We start from the raw sequence: 10502 nt of genomic DNA on the forward strand, positions 1-10502 counted from the left end.
CTGGGTGTAACTGGGACCCTGAATACACAATTTCATTCTACCTCATGTACCACATGTGATGCAAGTGACAATAAAGATACTTAAACTTAAACTTCAGGCCACTCGAGGGAGAAGGGTGCCCCGGGACCTTCCCTTAACTGCTTTTGTGCAGGAAAGATTAATTTGATGAGGGAGGGTGTTCTTCTGGCTAATCTATTGATAAACTAGACATTCTGGCCTCTATTCACAGGGTCAGCATACAGATTAAATCCTACTTCATACTGAGAAGAGCCTGCAGGGATTGCTCGCTATCTCTGTGTCCCAATCTGGTAGGTGGAAGCGGACCTCTGACACCCCCCAGCTATGACTGGTTGAACCACAGGATAAATTATTTGTTGAATTTTGATTAATGGTGGATATTGATCAAAGGGTTCTGGGCTGGCACTTTCTTACACTCCTAATTTAGGGGTATAACACATAAGTCATGGTTCAGTATGTACCTTAGTACTTTGTATTAGGATCATGATTTGGCAGAGTTTGATAGAACAGAGGTGCAAAAACAGTCCAAATCTGTCCATTGCTTCATTGGATATTTTACTAATAGTAGAAATTAACAAACGACCAACACATACACACACAAAAACATGATTACTCTACTTTTGCCTTTCTAGGTAGGCAATAATGAGGGGAAAGCCTTGTATTACTGTAAAAAACTAATAAATGAAAAAATAAATAAACAAACAAACAAATAAATAAAGGAAACCTAGAGGTGCGGAGATAAATGTCCAGTTTGTGTATCCATCAAGTGTGGGAAACTGTGGAAAAGTTGCTGAATTGTGTTGCTTTAACAAAGCCAGGGACTGAGAAGCTAATAGCAGATGTGCTGCATGTTCCACTAAAGCGTTTTAACCGACACTCATCTGTATTTTCTGGCTCTGCTCCGTGAAACCCAAGTAGGAGGTTTTCAAACACAGAGCATCGGACACAGCTGCTGCTCAAAACAAGAATTCAACCCCATCGTACAAACAAAAAACCCTACAGCTGTGCAAAAGACCTGCAGCAGGAATAAAAAACAAGACGTGCATATCAAAATTAAAAAGCTTTTATCGTAAATCTTCTCATTTGGTAGGCAGTAATTTGCACAAGAAGTGTCTTGATTAGATTCTCTCAGTATTGAAGCAGGTGAGAAGACTTTTACCGCTTACAGATAGAGAGAGAGAGAGAGAGAGAGAGAGAGAGAGAGAGAGAGAGAGAGAGAGAGAGAGAGAGAGAGAGGGACTGTCTGGATGACACTGATGCTGTACCAGAAGGGAACAGCAGTTTCCTCAGCAACTGGTACAGTTTAATGTTGACTGTCATCAAAACAGCCACACCAGGTGAGCACTCTGAATACAGTGCCTTGCGAAAGTATTCGGCCCCCTTGAACTTTTCAACCTTTTGCCACATTTCAGGCTTCAAACATAAAGATATTAAATTTTAATTTTTTGTGAAGAATCAGCAACAAGTGGGACACAATCGTGAAGTGGAATGAAATTTATTGGATGTGTCAAACTTTTTTAACAAATAAAAAACTGAAAAGTGGGGCGTGCAATATTATTCGGCCCTCCTTGCGTTAATACTTTGTAGCGCCGCCTTTTGCTGCAGTTCCAGCTGCAAGTCTCTTGGGGTATGTCTCTATCAGTTTTGCACATGGAGACACTGAAATTCTTGCTCATTCTTTCTTGCAAAACAGCTCGAGCTCAGTGAGGTTGGATGGAGAGCGTTTGTGAACAACAGTCTTCAGCTCTTTCCACAGATTCTCGATTGGATTCAGGTCTGGACTTTGACTTGGCCATTCCAACACCTGGATACGTTTATTTGTGAACCATTCCATTGTAGATTTGGCTTTATGTTTTGGATTATTGTCTTGTTGGAAGATAAATCTCTGTCCCAGTCTCAGGTCTCTTGCAGACTCAAACAGGTTTTCTTACAGAATGGTCCTGTATTTGGCCCCATCCATCTTCCCATCAATTCTGACCATCTTCCCTGTCCCTGCTGACGAAAAGCAGGCCCAAACCATGATGCTGCCACCACCATGTTTGATAGTGGGGATGGTGTGTTCAGGGTGATGAGCTGTGTTGCTTTTACGCCAAACATATCGTTTTGCATTGTGGCCAAACAGTTCGATTTTGGTTTCATCTGACCAGAGCACCTTCTTCCACATGTTTGGTGTGTCTCCCAGGTGGCTTGTGTCAAACTTTAAACAACACTTTTTATGGATATCTTTGAGAAATGGCTTTCTTCTTGCCTCTCTTCCATAAAGGTCAGATTTGTGCAGTGTACGACTGATTGTTGTCCTATGGACAGACTCTCCCACCTCAGCTGTAGATCTCTGCAGTTCATCCAAAGTGATCATGGGCCTCTTGGCTGCATCTCTGATCAGTCTTCTCCTTGTTCCAGATGAAAGTTTAGAGGAACGGCCGGGTCTTGGTAGATTTGCAGTGGTCTCATACTCCTTCCATTTCAATATGATTGCTTACACAGTGCTCCTTGGGATGTTCAAAGCTTGGGAAATCTTTTTGTATCCAAATCCAGCTTTAAACTTCTCCACAACAGTATCTTGGACCTGCCTGGTGTGTTCCTTGGTCTTCATTATGCTCTCTGTGCTTTGAACAGAACCCTGAGACTATCACAGAGCAGGTGCATTTATACAAAGACTTGATTACACACAGGTGGATTCTATTTATCAACATCAATCATTTGGGACATCCATCCATCCATCCATTATCGTTACCCGCTTATTCCATTTTGGGTCACGGGGGTCGCCGGTGCCCATGTCCAGCAATCACTGTGCAAGGGGCGGGGTACACCCTGGACGGGTCTCCAGTCCATCACAGGGCCACATAGAGACAAATGAGACAAACAACCATTCACTCTCTCACTCACACCTAGGGACAATTTAGAGTTACCAATCAGCCTAACATGCATGTTTTTGGTCTGTGGGAGGAAACCGGAGTACCCACGCATGCATGGAGAGAACATGCAAACTCCACCCAGAAAGGCCCCTGGACCAGGGTTTGAATCAAGGACCCGCTTGCTGAGAGGCAGCAGCTCTACCAGTTGCGCCACCGTGCTGCTCATTTGGGACAACATTGGATCATTCATAGATCCTCACTGAACTTCTGGAGTGAGTTTGCTGCACTGAAAGTAAAGGGGCCGAATAATATTGCATGCCCCACTTTTCACTTTTTTATTTGTTAAAAAAGTTTGACACAGCCAATAAATTTCATTCCACTTCACGATTGTGTCCCACTTGTTGTTGATTCTTCACAAAAAAATTTAAATTTTATATCTTTATGTATGAAGCCTGAAATGTGGCAAAAGTTTGAAAAGTTCAAGGGGGCCAAATACATTCGCAAGGCACTGTATATCCATGCAGGACTGGTCTTTGGGCAGAACTAAAAAGCAGCTAAAGCTGTTTCTATGTGGGTTACAAACATACTGTACTTCAGGGCTTAATTTGTAAACTGATTAATGCCGGAACAGCGGGCAGGCTGTGTCGGGGGGTCTGTGGGTCCTCCCTCAGAACATTTTGAATAACAGAGATGCCATTTCCTAACAGGTTGTCAAACACCTACATTTACCTACATTTGTAAACACTTAATAAAATTACTAATTTGGAGAGCAACAACAGGTTGTGGTGAATAGAGCAACGCCGATTCTGTCAGGTGTCCTACACCCCCCCCCCATACTCCCTCCCCTCGCCTCACAGTTCTGAGTTGAATTCTTCTCCGCTGAATTCAGTCCTCCTGCGCCAGTCTCGTGGCACCGTTTGAAGCACCAATTCTCAAGGCTTCAATTCTCAGTTGTCCAACTAAGGACCATCCATCCATTTATTTTATTAAAGTAAATTGGACTGTCTTTTCAACTATTTGATTGCAGTTGTTATTTGGACAAATTAGCATCGTTGTTTTGAAACGTGACGTAATGTGAATAACACATCAAACTTTCTCTCTTTGTTTTTATTTATTTTTTACAGTAAGCTTTTTTATTTATTATGTCTGAAATGCAGCAGGAGTTCAGACACATCAGCAGTTGTGCGTACGCTCTGTAGAGCTGCCTGGAAAAGCAGTGCATAACGTGCACTGTCCACAGGGCATTTATATATTCGGATGAATAAATTATCGTTTCTGTTTCGGGGGGGGTCTGAAAGGAGGGGAGATGGGGTGTTTTTCAATGTGTAGAGCCTCTGAATAGGGACAATGTTTGAAGAAGAGGAGGAGAGAAGGACTCCGTGCAGCACCTCTGTGTGTAAATGTGACCATCTGTCCATCTGTCCTCATCCCCCCCACCCCACCCCACACCCCCTGCCTCCTCCAGAGGCTCCTCTCCTGCTCCTCAGAAAGAGCGTGTGAGCGAGCTGGTGCGCCGCACGTTCTGCGGCTGGAACATCCACTCCACAGACTGGGTCCGCTGGGCTAAGGGCAACGTCTCCTCCTGTTGTATTTTTAATAAATAATCAAAATAAAAATGCGCAATGACTTTGGACTTTTAGGGGCAGAGATTTGAGTTGCCGGATCCGAGCAAACAGTCACCGGAACACAGCCTGTCAAAATAAGGGAGTTCCTGAATCTTGTTCCCGCAAGATCCAGCTCCAATTAATTAACCCCTGCTGTTCTCTCTGGAGAAGGCTGGAGCTACAGAGCTTTCTTAGTGATCCTGTGTTTATCATTCTGAGGAAAACACTTCTCATTCATTTCTGCATGTTAAAAGTGTCTGTGATGTCATAGGTTGCACAGTGTTGTAGACAAAAAGAGAGATTTCCAAAACAAACCAAGGTGTAGTTCATCATATTTGGAGAACAGCCATTCACAGATCAATGCACTTACAATGTCACACTTATCAATGTCTTCTCCTCTTTGAAACGTTGACTGTTCTGACTTCCTGAACTGAAAAAGATAGTTTTGTATAATCACTCCAGCACCAGCCCTCAGCCAGAGGAGAGGAGGGAATCTGAGTCAAGGACTAAGACACGTCACTGTATCACAACAATTGTATAATTTCAATCAAACCTGGGCGGCTGTGGCTGAGTGGTTAGAGCAGTCGTCCTCCAATGCAAGAGTTTGGGGTTCGAATCCACCAGCAGTCACCTGCCGAAGTGTCGAAGTGTCCCTGGGCAGGGAGGCAAGAGGAGGCACAAGGTAGAACCAGGTTGACGAGGAGACTGGTTTCACGAAAACTACAAGAGGTGCAAGAAGAGAAACAGTTTAAGTCAAAGCATAAAGTTCTGATATGCTAAACTGAACACTATACATTAAATGGGACAATGTTCCAGCAGCTTCCCAGAGCCTTAAGTACTGGAGTCTTCTCAGCAGTGAAGTAATGTGAGCAATCAGCTCCATCCTGTCACTCAGGAAACTGAAACTGAGCACATAAAACTAAAAAATCTAGAATCAACGACAATGGGCTCTGAGCTCCTTCTTGTTTGCTCTGGTGATGGACCAACTAACAGATGAGGTCAGACAGAAACAACTGTGGACTGTGATATTTGCAGATGACATTGTAATCTATGATGAGAACAGGGAACAGGTAGAAGAGAACTTGGAGATTGGACTTGAAAGAAGAGGAATGAAAGTCAGTCGTATTATTTTACCTTGTTTTAAGGCACCTTGATTTATTGTTTTATAACATTTCTTTATTTTAACTGCATTTTTACTGTAGTTTGTTGTTATTGTTTATTGTCTCTTTATATATTCTGTCTGGAACAAGTCCCTCTTGTAAATGAGTCATTATGACTCAATGAGGCTAGCCTGTATAAAGAAAGGTTGAATTAAAAAAAAACTTATCTTCATGGGTGTGAATGAGAAGGAGACAGGTGGAGAGGTGAGGCTACAAGGAGCAGAGGTCACTAAGGTGCAGGACTTCAAGGACTTAGGGTCGTCTGTCCAGGAACATGGGGAGTGTGGTAAAGAGGTGAAAAAGAGAGTCCAGGCAGGATGGAGTGGATGGAGAAAAGTTTCAGGAGTGATTTGCTACAAAAGGTCAAAGGAAAAGTTTACAAGACAGTGATGAGACCAGCTATGTTCTATGGTCTGGAGACAGTGGCACTGACAAAAAGACAGGAGAAAGAACTGGAAGTGGCAGAAATGACGATGCTGAGGTTCTCCTTAGGAGTGACAAGGATGGATAATACTAGGAATGAGATCATCAGAAGTACAGCTCAGGTTGAACAACTGGGATATAAAGTTAGGTTACATTATGTTTCTATACTGTGACTAGGATACGTGAGAGAAGTGGAGCATGCCCTATTCACACAAGGAGAGCTGTTGGTCAGGCTACTTCTTGTTGTGCCAATAACTCTAAAATATTTATTGAATCAAGTGTTACTTGTGTGGGTAAAACTAGATGTTTAACAACTGTTAAAATACGCCAGAATACAAGAAATGACATCTACTTTATTCAAAATTTTCTGGGGGAGAACCCCCAGACACCCCGCCCCCCCACCACCAGTGTGTGTGTGTGTCTCCCGCCCACACACACACACACATTACAAATATGCTTTTGACACCAATGGCCACCGTGTTGCTCACCATCTTCCAGAGCAGGACCCTCACCCGAGCCGCAACTGGACCTCACCCAGACCAAAGCAGGACTCTCACATTTAACATACTACACTTCTCATGAACAACAAGATTATTGTCTTTTTCATTTGAAGTGGGCAAAATCACTTATATTAAAAGTAAACTAATGGAAATTGCTGCTGTAATTTGATTCTTTTAATAAGCTTTAATGATCCCAGATTTTGAACAGGTGTGACACTGGTGTGTGATCACAGCGTGCACATCTGATGTTGCTCACAGTGGCCCTCATTGCGCTCAGGAAGCTTGTGTGTTTGCCAAGACACATGAAAAATTAGAGGGAACATTAGTCTGGACATGTCCAGAGGAGCGACAGTGGGTATATTTGTAGAAGGATGTTAGAAATGCAGCTGCCAGGAAAAAGACAAAGAGGAGATATATGGATGCAGTTAGAGAGGACATGGAGGTAGTTGGAGTGAGGACAGAGGATGCAGAGGACAGAGTGAGATGGAGGAGGATGACTCGCTTGGCGACCCACGAAGAGGGAAAAAACAAAAGAGGAAGAAAAAAAGAAATAATTAAAAAATTCAGACCTCTAAAATATCAAATATACTATATTTAACCTGGTTTTATTGAGTTCTGAATACTCGCTGCAATAAAACTCACACTCACATTTTTGACACTGTTCAAACTTGGTCAGTTTCTATCTATCTTAGTGGAAGTGAGTCACTACTCTATTTTTATCTCCATGTAGATGGAATCCCACTGACTCTCGGAGACTGGACTCCTTAGGAAGCATCACACAGGGGGGAAAAAGGAATGGGAGAGAAAGGGCTCCTCCCTGTGGTGAGGACACTGCTTTCCTTCCTAAGGTTCTCCATAGCAACAAACCAACATAGCAACAGTATAGAAAGCTCTGGATGTCATTCAGGGAGTATCTTGTGTTGTATGCTCTCCATTATGATATAAAGGGCATTTAGAGGGAGTCGTAACTTGTTGATGGATTTTGTAAAGTATAAATTTGTCTTTTGCTCAGAGTTTTTAAAAGTCACAGTGTCACATTAGACACATTAGTGTCACACCTAATGATTATTTTCTGGGAGTTTCAATAAAATCAATTCACTGGTTAAAGAGATATTTTACTAACAGATGAAACTGGCTTTAATAGTTAATGGTAAAGACTTAAAAACAAATCTCATGTGATCAGTTAGTTCTCAGACTGGGGATGTCAGCTACTTTGTATATGACCACACTAAATTTTAGCTTCATATCTGCAATATTGGCTGAGTTATAGCCATTTTTGTGTTTGATTAATTCGCTTAGCTGTGGCGGCCATCTTGAATCACACTGAGTCCAAAAGGTAATCGGTTGTAGATATCTATCCAATGATTACTTTCTGCTAGTTCCATTAAAATCCATTCAACAGTGCATGAGATATTATGCAAACACACACATACACACACGCACGTTCTTGTAAACGTATTTCTTGGGGACTTTGCATTGACTTCCATTCATTTTCTGTATTCTTACCCTGACCCTTACACTAAACCTAACCATTACTAGTACATGCCTAACCCTAACCCATCCACAATTCATACCTTAATCCTAAACCTCCCCATCCCCCCCCCCCCCACTATCGAGACTTATCCTTATGGGGGCCTGGCTTTAGTTCCCATATAATTGGTTCCCACAATGCATGATTTTTTGTAAAAATTCGTCCCTAGAAGGTAACTTGAAACACATACAAAGAGAGAGAGAGAGAAAGAGAGAGAGGCAAAACTACTATTGTCAATTCACCTCAGTGGTGTGAGAGAAAAAGTTTTGAGCCTTGTCAAAAGCCTTGTTTCTCTACCAAAGCTTTAAAAAAAAAATTTTTAATTCTAAATTCTGTGGGAATATAATCATAATTAACTATTACTTAGTGTAAGTGCCACATGCAATTCCCATTGGGTCTGCAGGATAAAGCAATATTCTGAGATCCAACGTAAACCCATTATTAACACAAAGTTTAGAAAAGAACTCACAAATGGAGAGTAACTTTATAATTATAAAGCAGAAAAAAATGGGAGCTGCAGATAATCTTTGCTCTAACATGCTGAACAGCTTAATATGCATCTTTACTTGCTAACAATGACAAAAAAAACATGCAAAAATCACACTAAAAAACACAGAGTAGACAGAGCTCGTTTTGCGTTCGTTCATTGAACTTAATGTTATTCCATCAATTTCTCATTTCCAGATTGGACCATTTGGGATTAGTCCATTTAAATAAACAGTATTCAGCTACTTCACTGTTAAAAGAATGTTCTATTTAAATTTCTTTCTGTATCACAATGCTTTATTTGGTGGTCCAACTGGGACATTTTTGACTCAGGACTACAAAGACTGACTGTTCAGGCTTTTTGTTTAATCTTGATCGCTCCAGTTTAACCTCATTCCCAAAGCATGTTGAGGTCATGTGTGATTCTGAACTGTTTGTAGGCGTGGTTGTGACTGTGTATTGTCTGTGTTAAGTCTGTTTGACCAGCATCCAGTTCAGGTTGTAGTTCGCCTCTCATCAATATTAGCTTGGACAGACTCCAGCTCCTATGAGCCAGAGCTGGGTTTAAAAAAAAAAAACAATGCACTGCAATGAAACAGCATAAGGTATTCACATAAACATGACTGTGCAGAATGACTGAAGGATGCTGTTTTGCTCTAATAAATAATAGACATTAGCTACACAGAATAAACAGTTTACAAATACAAGATCACCCACAAAACAGCCCCATGTGGATCATAACAGTAAAAATATGTCTGTAGATTATGATTAAAACCAAACAAAGCATGTCAACATGTGTGCTCCATTAATAATCATATATACACCTGCCTACTGCAGATAAGAAGTGAGGTAATGTGTCCTGCCACCCCACTATGCACCGATGTGTTGTTAAATGAGTGCAGCAAAGTTTATCTGGTGCTTGACATTGATCCCTCAATCGCTATCTGCAACAAACATTAAGCTCAGCACACAGGAGACTCCAAGCAGCAAAGACTTACTCCTCCACAAGGGAGTCAGAGACAACAGGTGGTTCTAAAGAAAAGGAAGGAGTTCATAGGAGCTTGATCAAGCTGCAGAGAAGGAATGCCACAATGGCTGATGTTCGGCTTCTGCTTATACTTCCCAACAACGTACCAATAACCTTCATGGTGACTCACGCAGTCTACTGATGCGTGTTAAACAGCTGCAGATCTATAGCACGGTGAGCTGAGCGTACCAGCAGATAAAAGAAAGTAAAGTTACAGAAGGGCAGCACGGTGGCGCAGTTGGTAGAGCTGTTGCCTCTCAGCGAGCAGGTTGCTGGTTCACATCCTGGCCTGGGACCTTTCTGGGTAGAGTTTGCATGTTCTCTCCGTGCATGCACAGGTTTTCTCCAGGTACTCCAGTTTCCTCCCACAGACCAAAAACATGCATGTTAGACTGATTGGTAACTTTAAATTGTCCCTGGGTGTGAGTGAGAGAGTGAATGGTTGTTTGTCTCGTTTGTCTCAATGTGTCTCTGTGATGGACTGGAGACTTGTCCAGGGTGTCCCCTGGGGTCGGCTGTGGCTGAGTGGTTAGAGCAGTTGTCCTCCAATGCAAGAGCTGGGGGTTCAATTCCACCAGCAGTCACATAATTAAGTGTCCCTGGGCAAGACACTGAACCCCTCATTGCCTCCGATGTGTGTCCCATCAGTGTATGAATGTTATAAAGCTCTGATTATTCTTTGTAGAGAACTAGTAGAGTGCTGTATGAATGGGTAATTGAGGACACAGATTGCAGTGTAAAGTGCTTTGAGTATTTCGACGAGATACCATTTACCATTTACCCCACCTCCCAGTGATAGCTGGACATGGGTACCAGTGAACCCCGCAATCCGAAAAAGAAGAAGCGGATAAAGATGATGGATGGATGGATGGATGGATGGATGGATGGATGGATGGAT

This window comes from Nematolebias whitei, chromosome 16 (assembly GCF_014905685.2).
Source record: "Nematolebias whitei isolate Nwh7 chromosome 16, NemWhi1, whole genome shotgun sequence".
In the NCBI taxonomy this organism is placed as follows: Eukaryota; Metazoa; Chordata; class Actinopteri; order Cyprinodontiformes; family Rivulidae; genus Nematolebias; species Nematolebias whitei.